Source organism: Mustela nigripes, chromosome X (genome assembly GCF_022355385.1).
Source record: "Mustela nigripes isolate SB6536 chromosome X, MUSNIG.SB6536, whole genome shotgun sequence".
NCBI lineage: Eukaryota > Metazoa > Chordata > Mammalia > Carnivora > Mustelidae > Mustela > Mustela nigripes.
In genome coordinates, this window is record NC_081575.1 from 119,896,218 (window position 1) to 119,921,846 (window position 25,629).

General features: G+C 48.9%; 1 protein-coding gene across 3 annotated transcripts in view; it reads right to left on the bottom strand.

Annotated features, from left to right (window-relative positions):
* STS (steroid sulfatase) overlaps nucleotides 1–25,629 on the bottom strand; it is a 135,794-nt gene that overhangs the window by 98,343 nt on the left and 11,822 nt on the right. Inside the window, exon 1 of one of the 3 annotated variants that reach the window (XM_059385848.1) lies at nucleotides 25,274–25,296. The exons of the other annotated variants lie outside the window; for them this stretch is intronic. The gene's annotated coding sequence lies outside the window, so the exon portion shown is untranslated. Of the gene's footprint in view, nucleotides 1–25,273; nucleotides 25,297–25,629 lie in introns of those variants that run through there. 3 annotated transcript variants of the gene reach the window in all.

A 25,629-nucleotide genomic window follows, 5' to 3' on the forward strand; every position in this document is an offset into this window, starting at 1 on the left:
ATGTGTGAAGTCACATTCATGCGGATACCACACTGGGGCGAAATGACGCTTCTGTAGGTTTTCCTCAGTATGGGGCTTGCTTGATGGAAGCTAAGCTTCCAGCAACAATTTCTTAGGTCCAGTCAGTGTCCCAGAAACGTTATTTCCCACCCCCTCGCCCCCCAGAGATGGCATTTGGAACGGTCATCAATCTTCCGGCATGGCATTTCACGTTGGACTCTGCTGGAAATGGGATGCCGCGCGGTCAGCACTGATCCTGGACCCCCCCCCCCCCCACCCGCCCCCCCGCCCGGCCCCCCCGGCCCCCGGCCCCCCCCCCCCCCCCAACCGCCCGGGCGACAGAACCAGCAGGCACGGTCGTCTCCTCTGACTGCTCACCGTGACGTTCCCGGGCGAGACAAAGATCACACGGACGCGGCTTGGAACAACGGCGCGACTCCCCCTCGGGAGGCAGCTGGGATCCAAAGCATCATTGTCCTTTCTCTGGTCTCCCCCCTTTATTTACAGAAAATAGATTTCAAGGCATCGGCATGGAAACGCTTTGACCCGTATCGGGTGCTTTATGCTCAGGACCCCTGGTGACTGAGGAAGACGAAGAAACAGGTCGAACGATGAAGGAGGAAGTCACCATGCCGACCTCCGCCGTACGACGGCGGGAACCCTACCTGCGGGAGGAAATCAGCACGGGAAAACCTAAAGGCCCACGCTCAAAGGACGTTTTTCAAAACAGGAGAGGCGCTGTTCTCACCCCTGGGGATTCCTCCCAATAGGGGTGATCAGGCCATGTGTAGAGACATTTTTAGTTCTCATGGCTGCAGGCGTACTGGCTTCTACTGGACAGAGACAAAAGATGCTCTAAAATATCATAGAGAGCCCCAGACAGCCCCCCAGCACAGAGAACCACCCGCCCTGCCGACACGGAACAGCCCCCCCAGCACAGACAACCATCTGCGCAGCTTTCCACCAGAAAGGCATTGGTGTCACATGTCATCAGTACCACGGCGTACAAGCTATGCCCTCGAGTACAGGTCCAATAACCCCTGAGGTGGGTGTGACCACAGAGGTGGGGCGAGAAGCAGGAAGGGTAGCGAGGGGTCGTGATCAGTTGGTTCCAACCATCACGCACAGCAGCAGCGCGCACAGCAGTGATGGCTCCACTATAATTCCGGTGAGTGACGTGAAAATAAGCCTCTTCAGGCACGATTTACAGGCCAAGTTACAGTCACAGAACAAGAACACTGGAGACCAACAGGTTGCGCCTGCTTGATTATCAGGAACCCATACACCGATGAGTGGGTGAACTCACAAATCGCACGCATGCTTCGGGACCCGGTCCTGTCTCTGTGTATCCGCGATTATCATGACTGTCGCTTACTTCCTCGTCTGTCTGTCCTGCTCCTGCCCCTCTCCGTTCATCTGCAAACCCCAACAGGGACTAAGAACAGAGTCCGCAACCACACCCCTGGTCCTTGAGCTGGACATGAGAAAAGCCCTGGAAATCAGAAAATGTTTGTAACCTCTCGTTGTACTTGGCAGCAAAACCCAACTTAAAGCGCATGGACATAGCAGATGGTGAACGTGCCAGCCTCAGCGAGCCACTGGTACCGCGCTTTGTCGCGACATCCGACATTTTCCTGTACTGGGAAAACGTCAAAAAGAGTTCAAGACACCCCATGAGTGGCGCTGAGAGGAAGGAGAGGAATCACCTGTCCCTGGCAGTAGCCAAGAAGTGTGGCCATCAGGGAAGTCTGCTTGGGCTGTGCCTCGGACGGAGGTCGTATAAGACGACGGTAAAGAGACGGAAAGGCAGGTTGTTGAATCTGGGTGACTGGTTTGCCACAGGATGACCAACCCTTCCAGTCTGTCCAGGACGGAGGGATCCCAGTGTTCAAACTGAGACAGCCCCGGGTAAACGTAGGTGAGCTGACTGCCCCCACTTATGTGCAAATCTTGGCAGAATTAGAGACGGGACCACTGCAAGCCAAGTGTGAATGCTCAGGAAACAGACCAAAGGAGCTCAAGAAGCTCATGGAAACCCACGGTGAAAACCATCTTCTGAATAGGAAGGAGCAGAAGACAGCATTGAGGAATCTGAGAGGAGACCCTTAGTGGATGTCACAGGACGTGACACAGCCTGACATCTTTGTTGCAAGGGCATGACCATCCAACTTCTCCCTCTGCCTCATCCCCCTTACAAGTATGGATCCTAAGAACTCCCACCAGCACCACCAAAACCCCCTTGTCCCAGAATCTATTTCCTGGGACCGGACACAAGTCAGGAGCTGAAAATAGCTTTAATCTTGAATACATGTACATGGTACACATGGGTGAAACAGCTCCTTCTCCCCACCGAGCTATAATCCTAGGCAAACCCTCCCAAAACAATGGGAGGCGGGTCTTCAAGCCCACCTTCAGGGCCCCCAGGTGTGTCAACGCCTCAGGCAAAGGCAAGACAGAGCAGTCATTGACTAGAAAAACCCACAGTCAAAATGACTATAGTGTGAACTCAATTTACTGATTCAACATCATTCAAAGAAAGGCTTCGCAGAAAATATTTTCCGAGTAGTCCAAGAGCCAGCACATCAATAACAAATAAGCTGGGCTAGGAGTCAGCCGTGAAATAGTAGAGATTCTCATGGTCCCGCTCATATATTACTTGTGAAATGTAGTGCTCTAGGTACTTACTTATTCTTTAATGTGAAATCTGTGATAAGGCCTTCGGACTGAGGAATTTTGCATTCTAGGAAGAGCCAATAAACATTTTCTTCAACTGGATGTTTGCTACACTAATAAGCACAAGGATAACAGCGGTATTAATGATCATGGTGTTCTGAGTCAGAGTGGGAAAAAAATCCCATTAAATAAAATCTTTAAAAAAAAAACAATCCCATAGAACACAGTTGGGCAACATAGAATCTGTGGGCCAAACAGCCCACTGTCTATTTTTGTAGATAAGGTGTTACAGGAACACAGTCACATCTATGCCTTTATGAACCACCCATGACTACGTCTCCACTACTATCACATCCGACCCTCACAGCCAACAACATCGACCATGTGGCCCCATACGGAACAGGCTGCCAACCCCTGACCCAGATATGGTGAAAATGGGACCTGTTGTTGGTCTCAGGAGGCAGAGATGACGGTGGTCGGACAAGACGGATGACAATGAAAGATGTCTTTTAGAGGCTTGCCTTTTCCACGAATGGTCATTTGTCTCTGGAGAACCCTGTCCCCAAGTCATGATGACATGGCCAACTACTACAGAATGACGGCCCTGTGGGACCCCTGAATTACCTGCTTCTTGAAAACCAATCAAGCATCCAGATATCGTAAACATATATTACAGGGATACACCCCGGAATAGTATTTATCTCGACTTGGCTGCATCCGATGTTTTTCCTAGAAACTTAGGTTTTTAGGGTATTGATGATCTATCAGCATACAATTTCATTTGTTATTACTAGAGGACTATATAAATATACTTTCAGTGAAAATTACAGCCCTTGTTGTCTTCAAACACCCCGCCTGGAGGGACAGCCATCCGTTCTTCTGCGGGAATATTCATGTGTTTGCTTACGGAGGGCTGCCCTCACTTGCCGCGGTGTTCTGTGAGACATGCCCAACGCATGCATCATCCTTCTAAAATAAGCATGACTCTGAATTCCCCACATACATCTGGCTCTAAGGCCTCCAGATAAGGGAACTGTAGACGCACATCGATATTCAGCATCCGCTGGGAGCTTGTGTTACCCAGGACTGTGGGAAGGCTGGAAGTTTAATCAGAGTGAGTCATCAAGCTGTCGCTCTATACGGGAGGAACATCTGCACTTACACAACCAAGTCAGACAGATGCATTCCTAATTCACAGAAGCCCCTCTCCTGCACCAGCGAATTTTTCAATGGCTGCGTACGATGAGAAAACAAGGAAACTTATGTTGTATTTCCCACTTTATGTAGCAGATACTGAGTCATGTTGCTGGAAGGCTGGGTTTATCACACTTTTTTTTTTTTAAAGAGTTTATTTATTTGAGAGAGAGAGAGGAAGAACACAGAGGGAGCATGAGACGTAGAAGCAGACTCCCCCTGTGAGGAGAGAGCTCGATGTGGGGCTCAGTCCCAAGACCCCGACATCACGACCTGAGCCAGAGGCAGAAGCTTCCCGACTGAGCCACCGAGGCATCCCAGGCTGGGTTGATTTCAGACCCATAATCTAAAATTCTAGAATTTTTAGTACTCGAGTCAAACTATAAAGTAGGTTTTATGCCCGAAATAGAGCTGAGTTTTACAGATTTATGACACAAAACAAATTCAGCTAAACAAAATAATGGTGACCCAATGGGGGAAGACAATACAATTGTCTCTTGTGTCGTTGGGTTGGTTTCAAACTCGCCAGACATGGTGACTTGTGTTGCCTTAATTTTACTCAGGCCACCTTTCGGCATGCTCTGGATGGAACAGTTGTTACTGTCTTTAATGTATTTAATTATAATCTTGATAGGGCCAGTTGGTGATTTGATATTTCAAAAAAAAAAAAAAACACAACAGTATTGGAATCAGCGATTCTTATCCATGTGCTATATAAAGGAATATCTCCATTAGCAAAAGTCTACTAACTCTTGCAATTAGCATGTGCTGTAATCTGTTTTGTGTGCTGTAGGTAGTATTAGGAACTTCAGCTATGGAATGAAGCATGGCGAGGTACCAATCCCAGTCCTATGACTTACTAACTGTGTAGTCATTCGGATGATCTTGAGTGAGTGACTTTGCACCTCTGAGTCTCAGCACTGGGTGGGAGTCACACTTCCTCTCCCTCAATTGAGTAAACCATGTTCCCGGTGGAGGCCACATCAGTGTATTTACAAGGTTCTGAAGGTTGTGCACAGCCGCAGAGTGGGTTTCACAAAATGTCTGATGGATTTATGTCTTAAATTAGTTATACAATGAGGTCCAGAGATTCCTCCTGGGGAACTCTGAATAGTCTTAGGGTAACCATACGTTTAACACAGCTTTGGACATGAAGAGCTGTGAGACAGGATTTCTTTAAAATATCAACTTGTATAAAGACTATGAAAAAGAAGGACTAAGATACAACACATACACACAGTTGTCAGCAATCCCTGGTGTGCCTTGCCCTGGAGATGCAGAGCTCTAACCTCTGTCTCCATTGGCACGAGGACTTCCCTCTACCTGTCTGCACATCACTCCACCCCCCCTACATGTCTGTCCAGGAGTCTCATTATAAGGACACCAGCCCTGCTGGCTTGGAGCCCTTCTCACTGCACTATGACCTCATCCTGACTTTACTATTATCTCTTTCCATCTGCAATGACTCTATTTCCAAAGAATGTCATGTGCTGAGGTTCCAGGAATAATGTGGTTTGGAGGGATCACTCCTCAACCCATGAGAAGCAGCTTTCTTCTTTAGGAATGGAGGGGTGTCGGCAGTAGGCAAGGAGCACACACGTGGTCTGAAGGCAGGCCCCACACACCACCAAAGCTTCTCAGCAGTCAACACAGGGCAAGTGCCCTGAAGTCTGGTGCTACTGCATCTCTGGAAAATGCCTGGTCTGACCTATTCCTGGCAAACAGCTCAGCCCCCACAGAAGGGTGCACCCAACACACTCAGGAGACAACCCCAAAGCACCAGGTTCCGGGGAACAGGGGACACTGCACCACAGGGCACTACAGAACCTCTTCTACATCAGGCCACTCTTTCCAAGGGCAGGAAAGAGAGCTGACTTTTCTAACATCCAGAAAAAGACAGTGAGCTAGACAAACTGAAGAGACAGAGGAATATGTCCCCAATGAAGAAAGAGGACAAAAATCACAGCAAGAAAGCTAAACAAAATGGAGACAAGCACTCTGTATGCTAGAGAATTTCAAGTCATGGTGATAAAGATACCCCCTGGGCTTGAGAAAAGAGTAGAGGATCTTGGTAGGACCCTCAACAATGAGACGGACAACAAAAAGAACCAATCAGAGATGAAGAACTCAAGAACTGAAATTAGAAATACACTAGAAGAAATAAAGAGTGGACTAGAGGCGGCAAAAGAATGAATCAGTACACTGCTCGCTGGAGTAATGGAAAGCAATCAAACTGAGCGAGTGGGAGAAAAATAATAATAAAAAATGAAAACAGACTAAGGGAACTCAGTGACTCCATCAGGTGTAGTAACATTGGCATGATAGGGACCCCCGAAGGAGAAGACAGAGAGAATGGGGCAGAGAACATATCTGAAGAAGCTGTAAACTTTCTAATAGCTATAAATCCAGATCAGGAGGCACAGAGATCACCCAACAAAATCAACCTAAGATGTCCACCCAAACATACACAGTAATTAAAATGGCAAAAGTCGGGATAAAGAGAGAATTCTAAAAGCAGCAAGAAGACAACAGATACCTACAAGGAGAACCCCATAAAGCTAGCAGTGGATTTCTCAGCAGAAACTCTGCAGGCCAGAAGAGACTGGCAGGATACATTCCAAGCACTGAAAATTAAAACAAAACAACAACCAAATAAAAACCACAGCCATGGATACTCTATCCAGCAAGGCTGTCATTCAGAATAGGAAAGATAAAGAGTTTCCCAGACAAACAAACGTGAAAGCAATGCTTTGCCAAGAAACAAGCCTTATGAGAAATGCTGAAGGGAACTCCTTGAGTGGAGAGGAAGGATTCTCAGGAGGAGAAGAAAAGTAGGAAGCTTTACAGAAGCTGTAAAATCCAATATATCTATAAAACTCGTCAAGGGATCCACAAAATAAAAGGATGTAAAGTATGAGACCATATACCTAAAAGATGGGCGAGAGAAAAGAATGGGTATAAACTCAAGGGGCCATGGATGCCATGTAGACTGGTATATGCATAAGATGGTATCTGTACACCTAATGGTAACCACAAATCAAAAACCAGAAAAAGATGGGCAAAAAAATTAAATAAATAAAGAGCAAGGGACCTACTACGTACATCCCTCAAGAAAGCTAGCCAGCCCTGAGAGAAAACAGGAGAAGAAGCGAACAAAGAAGAACTAGGACAACCAGAACACCAGCAACAAGAGGGCAATTAGCGCACACCGATCAAGAATTACTTTGAATGTGAATGGACTGAAAGCTCTGATCAAAAGGCCTAGGGCAGATGGGACGGAGAAAAAAGCAGGACCCATCTGTAGGCCACCTACAAGAAACTCATTTCAGAGCTACAGATGTCTGCAGACTGAGCATGAAGGAACTGAAAAGCATTTATCACACGAACGGCGGTGAGAACAGAGCTGGGGCAGCGGTCCATACATCAGACAAACGACAGTGTGAAACAGAGACTGTGTCAAGAGGCAAAGAAAGACCCTGTAGAAGTGTAAAGGGGAAAATCCAGAAAAAGGATATAATAATTCTAAATATGTATGCATCCAACATGGGAGAACCCAAATATATGAACGCAGCCAATAACAAATATAAAGGAAGTAAGTAATAATAATACAATAAGAATACGGAACTTTGGGGCGCCTGGGGGTCTCCGTCAGTCGATTAAGCATCTGCCTTTGGCTCAGGTCGTGGTGCCAGGGTCCTGGGATCGAGCCCCGCATCCGGCTCCCTGCTTAGCGGGGAGCCTGCTTTCTCTCTTTCCCTCTGCCTGCCGTTCCCCCTGCTTGTGATCTCTCTCTGGCGCTCACTCTCTCTAACTCTCTCTCTCTCTCAAATAAACTATTTAAAAAAAGAGTAGAGAACTTTAAGGCCCCACTTACATCAATGGATAGATCATCCAAATTGAAAATCAAGAAGGAAATGGTGGCTTTGAATGACACATTGAACCCCACACATCTAACAGATACATTCAGAACATTTCATCCTAAAATAGCAGAATACACAATCTTTTCAAGAGCACACAGGACTTTCTCCAGAACAGACTGCTTATCAGGCCACAAGACAAGTCTCAACAGATTCATCAAAATAAAATGTGTGAAATCAAAATAAAATGCTTCTTTTCAGCAAAGGAAACCATCCACAAAATAAAAAGAGGACCTCCTGAAAGTGAGAACATATTTACAAAGGACATATCCAATATTTTGGTCAGTGTCCAAAATATATAAAGAACCTATACAACTCAACACACAAACAAACAAATAACCCAACTTTAAAAAATGGGCGGAAGACATGAACAGACATTTCTCCAAAGGGATGGGCAACAGACACAGGGAAAGAGGCTCAACATCACTCATCATCAGGGAAATGCACATCGAAACCACAATGAGATTCCACCCCACGCCTGTCAGAATGGCTAAAATCAACAACACAAGCAACAAAAACTGCTGGCGAGGACGTGGGGAGAAAGGAACCCTCCTACACTGTTGCTGGGAACACACACGGACACAGCCACCGTGGAAAACTGTACGGAAGTTCCTCAAAGAATTAAAAGTAGAATTGCCGTAGGATCCAGTAATTCTACTACTGGGTGTTCACCCAAAGAACACCAAAGCACTAACTTGGAAAGATACGTGCAGCCCAATGTTTCCTGTAGCATGGCTTTTAACGGCCAAATCCTAGAAGTAACCCAACTACCCACTGGGAGATGAATGGATAGAGAAAGTGTGGTGTGTGTGTGTGTGTGTGTATGTGTGTGTGTGCACACGTGCATGTAAGCATGTGGGCATGCATACCTATGGTGGCCTAAGAAACAGACCGTGCACTCTACAGAGCACACCGATGGTCACCCGAGGGCAGGAGGTTGGGGGCATGGTGGAAACTGCTAAAGGGATGATGAGATGCCCTTGTTGGGATGAGCCCTGAGAATCACTGACCCTCTGGACTGGACACCTGAAACTAATAGGACACTGTAGCTTAACTGTATTGGAATAACGAAAAAAAGAAAGAAAGAAAAAAAAACCTAAGAAAGATACATGGGTGTCCCTAGTTCTCCCTCCTAGAGCCAAGGAGTTGGCAGATGGGTAGGGAAGCTGGCGTGGACGCGGCGCATACATTTTTCTCATGCCTATGGGCTGCCCCATGTCTTCTGCCGTTATTTCCAGTTTCTCAAACCAGCTCCCCCCAGCCCACCCCAGTGAGCCCATATAGTCCACAGGCATCCATGTTCATTCAAACCACTTTCCTACCCAACAGTGCACCCATCCCTCCGAGTACACATAGTGTTTATGGAAAGACGATCTCCCTTGCTGACCGGTAACAGGACCTGAGACGTCAAAGGTCAGAACTCACACCGGAATCCATTTCGGAGTCCAGTCAGGCGCACTGGCCCAAAAGCCACCCCAGATGCTTGGATGGAGATAGGCCACGGTGAGGAAGAACCACCCCGTGGTGGGGCCAGGGAGGGGGTGCCCGGTCCTGGGCACTGGGGGGCACATGATGAATACTGAGTGACACCTACTGTATGCACAGGGGTGCTAGTTCACCTGGCTTCCTCACGGTTAGCTCCAGAAGGTCTCTGGTGCTGACTGTGGGACGCAGGGCTGAGTCCCTGCCTCCTGGGAGGCAGGGTCGGACAGTCATGGACTTTATGGCCAGAGAGAGAAACCCAATATGGCACAGGATTCACAATGACTGAACCTAGGATCATCTGTACATCCTTCCTCTCCGTGAGAAAGGACGGGACGATTCGTAACTGAAAAGAAGGATGTCAGAATGCTCATTCTTTCCTGTGACACAGAAATGGCGGAAATGTTGTGACCTGCAAGTTGAGTAAATCCTTAAAAAACAGAGTAACAAAGTTAAATACATTTGTCTCTTAGGAGGCCATCTCTCTGGCATCAACCTCTAGGACAAACGTCATCTCAGCCGTGACGGCCGTGAAACGCCATGATGTTGCTGTGAGGTCGTGATCTGCTGGGGGTCTGCTGACAGTGGTCAGCGGTGTGGCTGTGGCCCATGGGCCACCCGTTAGGGACCTGCATGGGAGCACACCAGTAGGTCTTTGCAGATCCCTGTCCTTCATCAGGCCGCACTGTTCAACTGCTGAGGCTCACCCCTCGGAGACAGTTGCCTTCCCAGATGGCTCCCTGAAACAGTGTCTGAAACTCTTCACCATTACCCTTTCTTGGCCTGACCTCATCCTATTTACGGGCATTTTCACGAGAACAGCGTCAACAAACAGGGTTCTGTTCTACCCCAGGGACCCAGCAGTTGGCCGACGGGTGTCCATAGTGTTAATATTCTATATCAAACACGACACTCTACTGAATTAATATGGGTAGGACTCTGAACACACAGATGGCTACACACCTTCTACCACGGAATACAGTCCCTTTTTCTTGGGTAGACACGCTCGCCCTGCCAACTCAAACAGGAAGGGTTTCGTGGGTGGACGTTAAGCACCCCCTCTCTACAGGCACGGGGAAATCAGGACATTGACAGTCACGCCAGCCATGGAAAACACCAGCTTCGGGCTTTGCTCGCAGGTACTGGGCCAGTGAGTGGTGTCTGACTTACGAGGGCGGTTTGGTTTATCAACTTCCAAGTGCAGGTTTTACAAAGTGATGTAGAGGCAGATTCATAATTACTTGCTTTCGGTGTAAAATTATTAATTGTGGGTGGCCGGGGGTGAATTTATAGCACACGCCAGCTCTCTCAGGTGAAGACTGTTATAAATGACCTAATACCTGAGGCGCACCCCCAGCCCTTAAAAGCGCAGCGCCATTCATTCAATGAATGAACCGGCATTTACAACCTGATGCAAACTCAGGGCACTGAGTCTGGAGACCCACACAGGCTGGGTCCTGCTCAAGGTTGCAGGTAGAGCAGCTCAAAGCCCAGCAGGACCCCACACCTCGACTATCCACCCTTCCCCCCGCGGTGCCTTGGCCACTCATGACAGCAGAGAGTGACTCCTCTGCTACCTTATGCTCACCAAGAACAGATTTTATCCAGTGGAAGCACTGACGTCTCCTGCTTCCTCCCCCGCTGGGTTTAGAAACCAGAGACCCCGGGTTGGGATGTCCGTGCCATCCGTGGAAATAGGGAGGAAAGCAGAGGTCAATGGCTGGAAGGAGCGAACTCTTGAGAAGTTTTTCAGGAAAGGAAGAGAGAGGACCAAGGTTTGACAGAAAGGAATGTGATCAGAGGCAATAATAGCAGGGAGGGGAAAACCAACAGACTCAGATGCCCCAGCCAGGTGATGCCCTCGCCAGGTGGTGTCCCAACCAGGTGATGCCCCAGCTGCACCTGCCGGGGGCATGCAGATTAGGAAAAGTGGCCTTTGCTGAGGTCCTCATTGGGCTGAGGCCCTCACTGGGCCTCCAACAAAATCTCTCTCCCTCCCCCAAAGTAAGCTCCATTAAAAATCATAAAAGACAAAGACCCAAAGACAAGGTCACTGAACAGAGTTAGTTCTTTTTAGCACTGATGCTCTAGTAGCTAAAAATAAATAAATAAATAAGTAAATTTTTTTATAATGTCCCACAATGACGAGCATTGTCATTTGAAAGGTTTTTGCATGGTTAGAGTGAATCCATTTGCAGTAAACCTTTGTCTCTCTTTGCATCCATAGATGTCCCTGAATGGGCTCAAGAACCCTGACCCGAGGAAAATGTCTCTTTTGTCTAAGATCAATGCAGGAAGAGACGGCAGAAAAAGTGAACTTTGGCACTACCTGTCCGTGGACACACAGGTATTACTTACTCAATAATTTCCTTTTAGCAAGCAATGGCGATAGGTTGTTCATGGACTCCTGGACGCATAAATAGCTAAGTGACAGACTCACGGAAAACTAATCAAGGTCTATTCTAATTTTTATTTATTTATGTGCGAGACAGTGCGTGTGCGTGCCCACCCGCTGGGCGGCATGGGGAGAGAGAGAACCTCAGGCAGACTCCACACTGAGCACAGAGCCTGACACAGGGCTCGATCTCACGCCCCCGAGATCACGACTGGAGCCTTAAACAAGAGTCAGACCTTTAACTGACTGAGCCACCCTGGTGCCCCAAGGTCTATTTTTACAACAACGTACCTCAATGAAACCCAATGATGGCCACACCCTGATCCCTACAAATAGGTGAATGTCACCTTACATAGCAAGAGGGACTTGGCAAGCGTGATAAAGGTAAGGACCTTGAGATGGGGAGATGGTCTTGGATGATCTCAGTCCAATATCTTTCATAAAGACTGAAGTCTTTATGAAAAGGGAGGTGGTTGGAGCAGACTCAGAGAAGGGGACATGAGAAGGGAAATAACAGGCTGCAGGAAACAAGGAAGGGGTTTCGAGCTACGAACGCAGGTGTCTCCTGGAAGCTGGGAAAGACCAGGAAACAGCATCTCCCTTGGAGAAGGTGCCAACACCTTGATTATAGGATTTCTGACCTAAACATAGCAAACGCCCAGGCTTCCCTAGGTCTGATGCAGTGGGAGTGCTGTTCTGTCCAAGGGCGTGGAAATTCAATCAAGGTAGACCACCAGAGCACCAAGGGAGTATTTTGACCAGTGCCTTTCGGGGTTTTGGTCTTCCTGACCTTCTACGGGGAAGGGAAGCCATTCATTTCATGATGGTCTCCATCTTCCCTGACCTCACATGCATTGCCTTTCAAGGTCTGGGTTTGTGGCCATCGTGCATCCTGCTTTCTTTAACTCCCCGTGCTGGGCCCTTTGTGACTTTGTGATTTTAATGGCAGACAATGCTGTTTGAGTACTTCCTAACACGGGAGTCATTCTGTTTCAGAGTCCCCGGCCAGGAGAGAACATCTATATTTTTCTCTAAATGACTCTAAGCCCCAGGGCACAAGCCGAACAAAGTACGTTGGTCATTGACGATTACAGATTTTCAAAGAGAATGGTCACTTCTTGCCGAGGATACCATCGCTTGCGCTTCATCAACCGATTCCTCCGTGTTTATCACGGCCAATTTCAGCACAGTATTTCATCGGCAGCATGAAGTTTGCAGAAAGAAAAGGGTTTACCACATATTCAGCTTTTCGCTGGGCAGGACTCCACTCCTGCTGAAGTCCACTCGCTGAAGTCTCAGGTCACCAACAGATCAGGCTTCTCTGCCAATTTTGTGATGCTTCGGTAACAACTCATTACTCACTGTCCGGATCAGGCCTGCAGCTCGACTGCCCCCAGTCACATCATCCTGGCTTTTTGCTCTTGAAAATCCCCCAGCACGTTCCCATGTCCAGATTGAAAGTCTTGGGTTTTATTCACAATGGTGCCGTTGGCCTACACCCAGTGCCTTTCCCCCACCCTTTTTGAGAAAACCGTGCATCTGTTAAGACGACAGTAGTCGGAGATGTACAAGTCACGGAGGTCTCATTGATGGGTGCCTTGGTTAGCTTGAGGGAAAATCAGTCTGAAGGGCCCGAGAGCAGGAAGGAACGCCAGACACATTTCCTTGGGAAATAACCAGAGAGAGAAGGAGAAACCAGGAACAGCAGCAGAAGAGGGGTTATGCGATTTCACGGAAAGGCTGACGAGGGCACACATTCCGAGCAGGGTCACAGAGACACGCAGCACGTAGACCTTTCATTTCCTCATGCCTGAGCGACTGAGTTCTGGGTCTTTCTCCGACAATGATCATAGGTTCATGCCATCGAGTGATGTTTCAACAGCCCAAGGGCAACATTCCTGTGCCGTGGGTTCAAAGAAATCGGAGGAAAGCTAGAGAAATGTGCCTCTGAGAACAGCTGCTCAGACAGGGAATGGTAGTGGGGCTGGGGAAGTGGGCACGGAGCGTCTCTCTGGGGTGATGAGCATGTTCTTAAACTGACCTCAGGAGCTCACGTGACTTGGTGCCCTGATAAAGAACCACTGAATCGTACACGTGGGTGAATTAAAATGATAGGGAAAATGTGCCACCACCCCTGTAGGCACCCATTTCACCAAGTAAAAGAAAAATAAGAAGACAGTGCATTTGTTAAAACAAATACATCTGTTGAGATGAGCGGTCGTCCTCATGGGCCCCGTGAATGGCCCAGGAGTTGGATGTTGTCCAATTCTTACTCTCTTTCTGCTACATGTGAATGTGCAGACAGGACTGCACATTGTCCCGATGTCTCTGGAGGTCTACAGTCCTGCATCTCACCTGGTTTAGGAGACCTAGTCTTGGAAGGACCTCACCTGCTTTAGGAGACCTAGTCTTGCAAGGAGAATCTGATGGATACTGTTGCCCTGATCGCTTCGCCTGCCTCTTACAACGGATGCTCCCACACACACCGTCTAGTTTGGTCTTCGCAGCGTGCGGGTGAAGGTGCAAAGGGTCTGCGCAGTGCACCTGCAAGTTGAGTGGGCAGCTTCCTAAGACACCAGCAGGAGAGGAAGCAGCTGGGAGATACCACCATTTGGAAAGAGCTCCACCAGGGTCTCCTGCAGGCACCACAGCTGGGCCAGAGAACCAACATGGTGGGGAGAGGCCAAGGTCTGAGTAGAGAAGTCACCAAGGTGTGAGCAGAGAAACAGAAAAGCAAAGCGTGTGACACACAGAGTAGATGACAGGGATGAGGGAGCAGGAGGCTGGCTGAGGACAAAGCAAAAGCTGGCACCCTGCACCCCCTCTCCACCCGCTCCTCTAGGTAATGTGTGTGACATTCCTCAGGCACCCCTGACCGCCGTAAGCGGAAAAACAAATAGTTAACTTGCAGAAATCACAATCCTACTAGACAGGAGCCTCCCTTGGTTTACAGAGGTCCTAGAGATTTACAACAAAAATGTTACCTTATCAATAGCACAATTTCCAGAGGCAAATCACTCAGTTCCTCAAGCCCTAAGGTCACCCTCCCCTCCATAAACAAAACCGAAGGAGGCTAAGTAGAAAGAAATGTAAATATAGTTACATCTCTTCTGAACCTAAATCTCACTAACAAAGACGCTTGATAGCAGGAATGTGACATCCCACCAGGAACCTCTCCACTATCTTGATGTTAATGGGGGGGGTGGGGGGTGGGGGAGACAACACTGATCAAGCCTCAAGGCCTCCTATCCCGCACTATGTAGGCCCTCTTTAGCATCTGAAAGTTCTGTTGAAACCTCTCTTCCCCTCACCTTCCTCCAACTGCAGGGTACATAACCTGCCATCCCTCACAACCCGGGGCAGCAGCTCTTCCTGCCCACGGGTCCTGTCCCCGTGCTTTCATAAACCACCATTTTGCACCAAAGATGTCTCAAGAATTCTTTCCTGGTCATCAGCTCCGGACCTCAGCCCACCGAACCTCGCCTAGGTTCTAGAACTTCATCAGCAGGATCCAGAAATGAGGCAACGGTCCAGGCAAGTGGCTCAGGCCCACCTTCAGCAAAGTGTGCGGCTTCTGGGAGGCGTTCTAACTCTGAGCAGCCTTGGGCGGCAGGGCCATGGCTGCTTAAAGGGACTACAGACGTCTGGGGGCAGGCGGGTGCTGTTCATTCCTCCTCTTCCAAAGACAGGCACCTGATGCTCTCACAGTTCGTGGAAAGCCCAAAGTCATGTTACTTTTATTTTTAATTATTTTTATGAACATAGAATGTATTATTAGCCCCAGGGGTACAGGTCTGTAAATCGTCAGACTTACATACTTTACAGCACTCACCATAGCACAAACCCTCCTCAATGTCCGTCCCCCAGCCACCCCAAAGTCACAGTTTTTAGGGAGACATCCAAAGGAAGAACAACATCTCCCAGATGATAGCCTGGTCATGGTAGAAGTTCTTTAATCAACGCGTAGTTTTATTATCAAAAGGCTGTCAGAACTGTCCATTTTCTCCGGTCCAATTTACTGAAGTTCGATTCTTCCTCTGTCACACATCGGAAAGGGACCAAGAGCCCTCTTTCTAAACACGCTTCCTAGGAGTGTGGCAATGACCTGTCAGCTGTGGCTTCCAACCACCCTGAGAGAAATGCTGCTCCAGGATCTCTGTTCTTGTAACCCGCCGGGTAAAGGCAGCGGTAGGGATCCTTGCCAGAAACGAGATGTGTTTCCCGTGTGAGATGATGATGTCTGTGAGCCCATGACAAAGCATGTGCCATAGGAAAAACCCTCTCGGGGGAGGACCCCTGCACGAGGACGCTACGGGCCTGTTTAAAAAAAAAGTGGGGGGACGATCCTAATTCTATGAATATAGTAAATAATGATAGGCCGCCCTGCAAGGTATTACTGAATGTTGGTAGAAAAATAGAAAAAGGCCACACAAAATGATTCCAAGTATCCTTAACATCCAGCTATCACAGATCGAAACGATGTTCGCCTCCCCACCTTCGGTCAGTCCTTGAACCAAGTCGAAATAATTATACTCCACGTGTTATTTTATACACAAGGTTCGTTCGGTCTAAAAGATGCAAACATGAAATGCACGACTTCAACGAGTATCGCAGGACTAGCGCTTCCGTTGGAAAACCCTGCATGGCAGGTACGTCCGAGGGCAGCTGGGACCGTGGGGGCTTTCCATGCTTCTTTACAGAAAGCCCCAGGAGTCACCAGTATTGATCCCCACAGTGGATCCCATCAGATCTGTAATTAGGTTCCCGTGGACATGCCGCATACCGCACCGTACCGTGAGCTGTTTCATGGCCTAATTACTGGCTGGGCAGTGGCCAGGAGCACTATTTGCTGAGGATAATTTGTAATTAGTCACTCAGCCACTTCTCGGCTATTATGTCTAATAAAATCCCTCATCTCCTCATTTGTCAGCGGGATGCAGCTGTATCAAAGGCGAGGAGACGGGCGTCAGAGTGCATGTCAGTGAGGACAGTGAGCCCAAACCTAACGGCCCCCAGGAACGGGGAGCTTGAATATTCTTACGGTGATGGTGCTCTGTCCTCAGAACCTCTGGCTCTGTCCCCAAAGGCGGGGGTGACACACTGCGGCGGGAGGGGTGTGACATCAGAAGAAAGGTGACCCAGCTTGGAGAACTGGCAGGTGGGCAGTGGGTTGCGGCTCACCCTGTTGGCTCCTGGTTCCATGGCTGATTCGACTTTCCTACTCACCATCATGGAAACGCAGCACCGTCCCGGAAGGCCAGCCCGCTATGGGACTGGGCATGGCCCTCATGGATTTTTAAGCCTGGGAAGGTGGTCCGAACTGTGGCCGCAGTGGCATGGGTCTGGATGGTCCACCTAGACCCCCGGGCCTGTGTGAGGCTGCTATGTCCCTTCATGAGCTAGGAAGCATGCAGTCAGTCCTGCCCATCGGTGGCTGTCTCCTGGGACTCCCTGTCCCATTCATGACTCCTTGGCCCCCGCCCTCTAATAAGCCACAGGGCAGACAGAAACAAGTCTGAGCAGTGCTCGTAATAAATGCTGAGGGTTTGCCAGTGGCCCATTCACAGCTGAACGCAAGCCTCCTCAACACAAGTTCAGACAGGAAACACTGTAATTCTGCCTCCTGGGGCTGCTCAGCACAACAGACCAGATTCTCTGGGAGGAGGACCTGGACACGGAACAGCTATGCAAAGCTGCGGTGGACACCAGCACGGGGATAGCTCAGAGTCACGCACACCCACCAGGGGACCTGCCGATTCTGCTTCCGAGTGGACACCTCTGGCCACTGAATGTGGGATCAGAAATGGGCAACTGTACACCCACGTGCAAACATCACTACGCACAGCAGCCAAAAGCTACAAACCAACCTTCCGTGCACAGATCAATGCAGAGACTTAATACAATGTATCCATACAGGACTATGATTCAGCCATCAAGTGCAACAAAATATCGATACCTCTCCAGCACAGATGAACCTACAGCGCCAGGTGCGTGCTCCCGCAGAAGCCAGTCCCCAAAGCCCACATAGCAGGAGGCTCGGTTTCTGCTGAATGTCCAGAATTTCCAAACGCTCAGAGACGGAAGCGATATCTGTGGTCACCAAGGGCTGAGAGGAGTGGGGCTGGGGTTTGGGGGAATGATTTATGAAGTATCAGAACTAGATAGAAAGCGGATGAATGCAGGAACTGTCCCCGAGTTCCGCTCTTTACCATGCTTAATTGTACATTCTGTGACTTTCACCCCAATAAAAAAAGCCTTGAAGATGTACTGAAGCTGAAGCTTATTTAAAAGAAAAAGCAGGGTACCTGGGTGGCTCAGTGGGTTAAAGCCTCTGCCTTCGGCTCAGGTCATGATCCCAGGGTCCTGGGATCGAGCCCCACATTGGGCTCTCTGCTCAGCGATGAGCCTGCTTCCCTTCCTCTCTCTCTCTGCCTGCCTCTCTGCCTGCTTCTGATCTGGGCCAAATAAATTAAAAAAAAAAAAATTAAAAAGAGAAAAGAAAAACCATATCCACCCTGCCTTCTGCTATCAATTCTGATCGTGTGAATTTACATCCACAAATTGAGACGTGCACAAAGGCTGAACCCCTAGTGTGAGTGCGGGTAGGGTTCTAGGGTTCAGCAGGTGGGGTTGGGAGACCCCCCTCCCCCCTCCCTGACTGAGCCTATATTCCAATGAACATACAAGGCAAGGACAGATGGATGACAAGGGGTGACACCGGGGTGGGGGGTGTTCACATAAGAATTCCTAATCAGTGAGAAAGCCTGGGCCCGTGCATGGCCCCATGAGATGGTGTGTAAGCTCCCAGGCTCACCGTGCCAGATGCTGGGGGGTCCCCTGCACTAAAGGAGAGCCACGGGGAGTCCACAGACACCTCATCAAGCCTGCCCCCACAGAAGGGTGCTACCTGATCACTGCACCTTTTCAGACGGCCCAACAGCCCCCAGGCATGATCCTGAGCAGGATGGGGACAGCTCTGTGATGGGCAAGAACAGATGCCGGCATTACACCGTGAAATAGCCCACCATGCATCGGGCCCTCCATCCTCCAACAAACATATGTTCATCCTCCAATGAACATAAATGATGTTAACATGAGCTAATGGCCACCAGTACCGACAACCTTGGCACAGACGTCTCCAAATGTGTGCTGGTTAACTAGCTCATTTGGTTCCTGGAGCACGTTTTTCCTCACGCTGTTTAGGTTTCCAGCTCCAGACACACCTCCCCTTCTCCGTTGAGGACAGAATTCTAAGATAGCCTCTCTGCTTTCAGCCCCGGGTACCCACACTTTTGTGAGACCTTCTCCTCTTGAGAGACCCGTGATGTCCTCCGAACCAACAGGATATGACAAAAGCAAAGGACGTTGCCTGTGTGATGGAGTTCTCTGACCGGCTGACTCTATGCTAGCCAAAAGGGACTTTATCGTGGGTGGAGCTGGCGTAATCAGACGAGTTGCTGAAAGCAGATTCCAAAATAGAGACCTTTTCCTGCAGGCCTTGATGAAACACTCATGGTGTGAAATGCCTACAGGGACCCACCGTCCCTGGGAACTAAGGGCTTCCATCCTATAATCACAAGGAACTAGACAGGCCAACGCCCTGAGCGAGGGGCTTGGAGGAGGATCTCAAGGTCCAGCCAACACAATCCCAGGCAAAGCTTTGATGCAGCCTTGTAAGACCCTGAGCAGAGGACCCAGATAAACCGTGTCCACACACCTGACCTACAGCTGATACCATGACACAATCAGGGAGCAGTATTGTGAGCCATGACATTTGGGAGAATTTGCTGGGCCACCATGGAAATTAACCACGACAGTAATTTGCGTCCAAAGTATGTGCAAAATCGTGATAATACCACAGAGTTTAACCAGGATGCAACACCAGCTGTGCTCAGATCCAGTAGTCAGCCGCCATCGGCAACCAGAATGGACAGCTACGGCTCGTGTCAATCAGCCTTACAAAAATCCAGCCTGAAATCCCGCAGCTCTTCCTCTGGTTCTGTGACCTTCCCACACACGCAACTAGAAAATCCCTTACTATCTATAAAATAGAACAGAATTCTGCCATAAAATGGAACGAAGTCCTGAGACCTGCTACCGTATGGATGAACCCCAAAAATGAGATGTGGCAGGGGACAAGGCACGGTGTAGGACTTTGTTTACAGGGAATGTCCTTGATGAGCAAATACACAGTCATTTGCGATTACCAAGCCCTGTGGGCAGAAGGAATGGGGTCCTGGGGAATGACTTAGCCAGGTCTAGAAGTGGAATGAACTCAATGCCTCTGAGCTACGTCTTTACAATGGTTATTTGTGTGCTATGTGAATTTCACCCAATTAAAAAAAAAAATTAACAAGAGATACCAAAGCTGAAGCTTATGATGGGGCGGCCACATGAGTTCCTAACTTGCAACCTAAGACCTCCTGAGTCACGTACCCAACTCTAGACAGCTGCCATTATAACCTCCTTGATGAATGCACTTGTCCCTTGGACTACTTTGCAACCTGAAGGTGTCCAGCAGTCCACCGCACGGTGAGGACTGTCGTGAGTCATCCCCGTGACATGTGAATTACTTGATATGGCCCAGAATGTCCAGGAAGCAGAAGGCTTCTGACACCCCCTGGATGAGTCGTGCATGTCGCGTGTGACAATATAGTGGGGGCAGAAAGTCTCTTGACTGTGACGCATCTATAGAACATGGGGGACTCCTGGGTTCTCGGTGGGTGAAGCGTCTGCCTTCAGCTCAGGTCATGATCCCAGGGTCCAGGGATCAAGTCACACATTGGGCTCTCTGCTCAGCAAGGAGCCTCTTCTCCTTCTCCCTTGGCCTCTCCCCGCCGTCTTCTGCTCTCTCTCTCACGCTCACTCTCCTTCTCTTTCAAATAAATAAATGGGTCTGTTTTTCATACCTGTAAAAGAGGGTTCACCAGCCAGTACATTGTCTGACATGTCGAGAGACCCCCTCGCCCAATGGACAGAGTGCCATTGGCATCTCCGAGACAGAGTCCAAGGTTGCAGCTGAACACCCCACAACGTGCAAAACCCACCCATAAGACAGAACCACCCAACCCTGCATATGGACGGTGCCCAGCCTGAGAAAGCCTGATCTAGACGTCCACAGGCTCGCCAAACAGCACCGACTTCCTCACTAACTGAAAACGGACTTGGGATTTGTGCTGAACGCAATCAAACATCTGGCCTTTCAAAAGTCAAGACCCACTGTTGAGGGAGTATGCCAGCCTTGGGATCCCAGGCAGAGCCATCGGGACCCCACAAGGTCTTTGCTCCTAGGTATGCGGCTTAGGGAGGAGGGTCAGAAGCTGCTTCTCATTGGGCATGCCGACCAAAAGACAAGGAAGGTTGGTCCCACTTTTCTGGCCGAATATAGGTTTCTGACTATTCCCACTTTACCACAAAACCTGCAGAGTTTACAGAAAACCATGAGTTTTGAAGTAGTAGACGTCACTCCTAAAGGGATATTCTAAATGGGGGAAAAGAAAAGAAGAAACCACCAGGTACAACCATCCTCAGACGGTTCAAAGTCAGCGCAAGCTCAAAACGAACCGTTCCCTGCTTACGACGAGAAACCCAGCTCCACCGTCTCAAAATGCAACCTTTTGGGGTCAACTGGGTTTCAGAATTCAAAAAAAAAATTTTTTTTTGGTTCTTTTAGAAGGTAATTAAAACAACTTTTTAAATCAATTTATGAAAAACATGCAGAGACTGTTGCAAAACGGAGCTGTCCCCAGGAACGGTCTTTGACCCAGCACGGCTATTTTCTATACAACTGTACTCATCCTATTATACCTCTTTAGCATTCCAAGAAACAGATATTTACGTAACTTCGTGAGGTGGTGGATGTTAAGGAAACTTCCCGTGGTGATCACTTTGCAATATGTATCAAGTCCTCATGATATGTATCAAATCAAGTGTATATATCTGTATACGTATATATGTGTACACACATATATATACACACACGTATACATCTATATTAAATCATGTATATATAAATATACATACATATTTCTAAACTGATGAGACATACATATATACAGATATACATATATTTTCTAAACCGACGAGACACTGGAGGTCAATTATAAGTCAGTAAAACTGACACATCTGTACAAGTCTATTCCAGGTTTATTGACCGTCAGGTATCTATGCCGGCTTTGCTGACCTATAATTGATGAAATGACACGTTAAGTTTGAGGCACACAGCGTAATGAGTGACTGTTTGCATTCCGAGGGATGAATAAACAGTGCTCAGCTTCATGGCTTTATATACCGCTGAGGCGGAACTGCCCAAAATAAGCCACCCCAAAAATCATGTTGTCCAATCCTTTTCTTTCCTTTGTTCCTCTTGGTTATGCACAAAGAGCTGCGGATCTCTAATGCAGAAGGGAGCACTTGGAGAGGAGTCTTGGGGCACCTGGGGGCCTCAGTGGGTTACACGTAAGACTTTAGCTCAGGTCATGATCCCGGGGTCCTGGGATCCAGCCCCGCATTGGGCTCCCTGCTCAGCGTGGAGTCTCCTCCGCCCTCTGCCCCTCCCCCCAACTCATGCTGTGTCTCTCGCAAATAAATAAAGACTTAAAAAAAAAAAAAGAATTTTAAAAAAGGAAGAGTCAAGTCAAGACGCCAGACAGCGGGGAAGGCTGTCCATGACGAAAGGGATGTGGGCTCAGCCCCCTGACCTTGTGGAACCTTGTACTTCCCTTGCCACACAGGGGGCAACTGGGGACACAGGAAACCCGTGCCCAAGAGTGACCCAGTTCAGACCAGCTGGGACAACCTCCAGCACCACCAGCGCGCTTTCTGGAAGCCCGGCAAACAGCTGAGAAGAGGTGACAAGGCTGAACTCCACGCCCCCAACTCCGCGGCCCTACACGGGGTGTGTGTGTGTGGTGGGGTGGGGGGGGCGGCTTCTTCTCTCCGGGCAACCCTTGGAATGTCTGCAGACCGTTTCGCAGGTGGCTGCGTGCTGGGACATCTACTGAGTAGTGTCCACATCCTACAAACCCATCTCAAGTCCCTACAGCAACAAAGCTTCCAGGGCTGGGGCAAATGAATCACTTGTCACCGAGGACATCCCAGTCCTGCGTCCATCTCCGGGCGAGGCCTCCCCCGGTCCCGAAACCGCTCCGAGGAACCCCCGACCCCGTCCGTCTCACCTCCGTGCTTCCCAAGTGGAAAGTCAAAGGTGCTACAGTGAATGTGCCCAGTGTGAGTCTCTGCCCTGAACCTCCTCCTCGTCATCCTAAACACTTAATTATTATTGACATTGGCACCCGCACTATTTTCACGGAGTGTCTGCCTGGAGGGAAGACGGCTCTTGGGTTTCGTCACCGCAGAATCGTTCATTACCTGACTCCCAAGGGTGCCAGGTAAGGGCTTGTTGAGTCAGCGACCGAGTTTTACAGGGTTAATTTCCAAACAAGGCAGGAATTTTAATGAGAGGACAAGATACAAACAAAACAGTCGACCTGGAGAGTGGTCTGCAGAACACAGTCTTTGCATGTGCACCTGCAAACTTTGAATGTTTCCTTGAATCATTCTCTTTAAGGAACGCCTGACATTCACTGCTCGGTTTTAAGGGCAAGTGGAAGGAGCCCTTGTATCTTCGTTTTGTTTTGTTTCCTGCATGCACGGAAAGCCCTTACGTTTCTGGATGGCGACATCATCCGCTGTTAGGTTATAATCTTGTTATAAACGAAAACGGGGCAGTTTCGCAGTTGGCCAGTATTAATGTCACGGCAGACACCAGTTCCTGGAGATGACCTGTCAGCTACTGTCTCATGTTGGCTGAGATGCAGGGCGCCTATCGTAAATGACCATAGAACAGAATCATGGCTCCACTGCAGTTTCACCAATTTTTAGGGACACCATCCCCAAAGACAATTTCTTTTTCTCATCCCCTCCAACTCGGTCCTCAAGGGTCAGCTCAGAGGAGGGAATCCATGAACACGTGAAAGACATCCCGGGCACAGTCAGCTGAACGTCCCACTCTTGATTTCGGCTCAGGTCATGGGATGGAGTCCAGGGTCGGGCTCCGGGCTCACCGGGGAGTCGGCCGGAGACTCTTCCCTTCTGTTCCTCCCCACCGTCTCCCTCTCTCCTTCTCTCCCTCTCAAATAAATAAATCTTAAAAGAAAAAATGTGGGTACCCAGATAAGAAGCAAGCACGCACTTGACATCTTAATTAACTAGGATCTTCACTTGAAGGATAGGGAGATAGCACGATAGATAGCACAGAGGGTTCATCCGGGAGGGATTATTCACGTGCCTTGGCATCTCTCTTTGCAAAACCAACCAACCTCCCACCCGTTTGGCAGGCTCGGGATTGCTACATTATGTATGCCGTGCATGACAAAGGTCACAGTCTCCCGGATGCTTCTCTCCTGGAAGCGATACACATCTTCAGAACAAAGAGTGGTCCATTTCTGAGTCACGGAACAGCCCTTGCCGAACCCTGCCCCTTTGTGAAGACAGCCTCCACGGCCCAACCCCGTGTCCAACACTGCAGGGAGGAACCCCAGCGTGCTCTGCTGAGCCACAAATCTGCCAACTGAGATCACTCGAGTTCTGCATCAGGGGTTCCTGACAGATCTCGGACCTGTACACTTAAAGTGAAAAATACATATTTCCAAAAAATTTATTTTTTTCAAGATTTTATTTATTCATTTGATGGAGACAGAGCGAGCGAGTGCAGCAGAGGGAGAGCGAGAAGCAGACCCCCACACCCCCAACAGCAGCAGGGAGCTCGAGGAGAGACTCGATCCCAGGACCCTGGGATCAGGACCTGAGCCGAAGACAGACGCTTAACCAACCGAGTCACCCAGGCATCCCCAGATAGTCCAAAAAAACTCAAAAAGTTAAGAAAAGAGAACTGCCATGAATTCTGTCTCGAATTTACACCTTAGGAAAAGCATGAGCCGGAAGCTTAGGATAATAGCAACATTTCCTGGCGGACGCTTGACGCAGAAACGTGTGTTCGTTCTGTCTAACTGGGAAGCACTGCTCCTAATATTTCGATACATAAAGTTAATTCAATTTCCCTTCTAAGTAAACTATAGCACAAAACGCATCTCTGTATTTGCTCATTTCCTCTTGGGTTTCTTGCCTCTGGGCTCTCTCTTGTTCTCTGTATGCAGTGTGTGTTTTCCCACTACCACGTTAATCCAGAACACAAGAAAGACTGGCAATCGCTTTCTTCCCCCGAAAAAGACCTCGCTATTTCAGGGCAAAGGAACCGATGAAAACAGATGAATTTCTTGTAGGTGGTTCTACTATTTTTTTTGTTTGTTTGTTTTTATGTTTTTTGTTTTTTAAATGTCACGCAACAGGTAGCAAGGTACACACTTTCATTCTTCCCCCAGAAGATCCCTGAACACACAATCTCCCGCAGCTAAGACACTCGATAAAACTTCTTGAATTAACTCTCTCCCTGCAAGCTGTTCCACTGTTGCAGAACGAGGCAGCAAAAGAAACTCGGATTTCATCTGAACCAGGAACACCAGTCTGAGTATACCCCGGTCGCCGTTGGCAGAACACTTATCTCAACATCTCAGCGGCAGAGAAGCAACGACAAAAAGTTAACCCAACTCACCAGCTCCTACGGGGCTTTCCGCCAGGGTGTTCGCCAGGAGAGTCAGACAGGATACCCTCCCTCCAAAGATCTCACACAGCTTTTCAAGGAGGCGTGCTGGACAGCACCCAGCCCAAAGCTCCCGGGGCGTGAATAATAATGATGAGACAGCCCGGCCAGCTCCCAGGGAGCTCACCTCCTCGGCCACGGAGTCATCACGGGCTGATTGGCGAATCCATCATTAAAAAAGTTATTTAAGTGATTGGATGCGTCCACTTGGTCTTTCCTCACGCCTTGCATGGTTAACTTCTACATCAGAGGGAACGTGCGCTTCCTGAACCGAGCATGGTGATCACGAGGTCGCGATCCGTCCACAC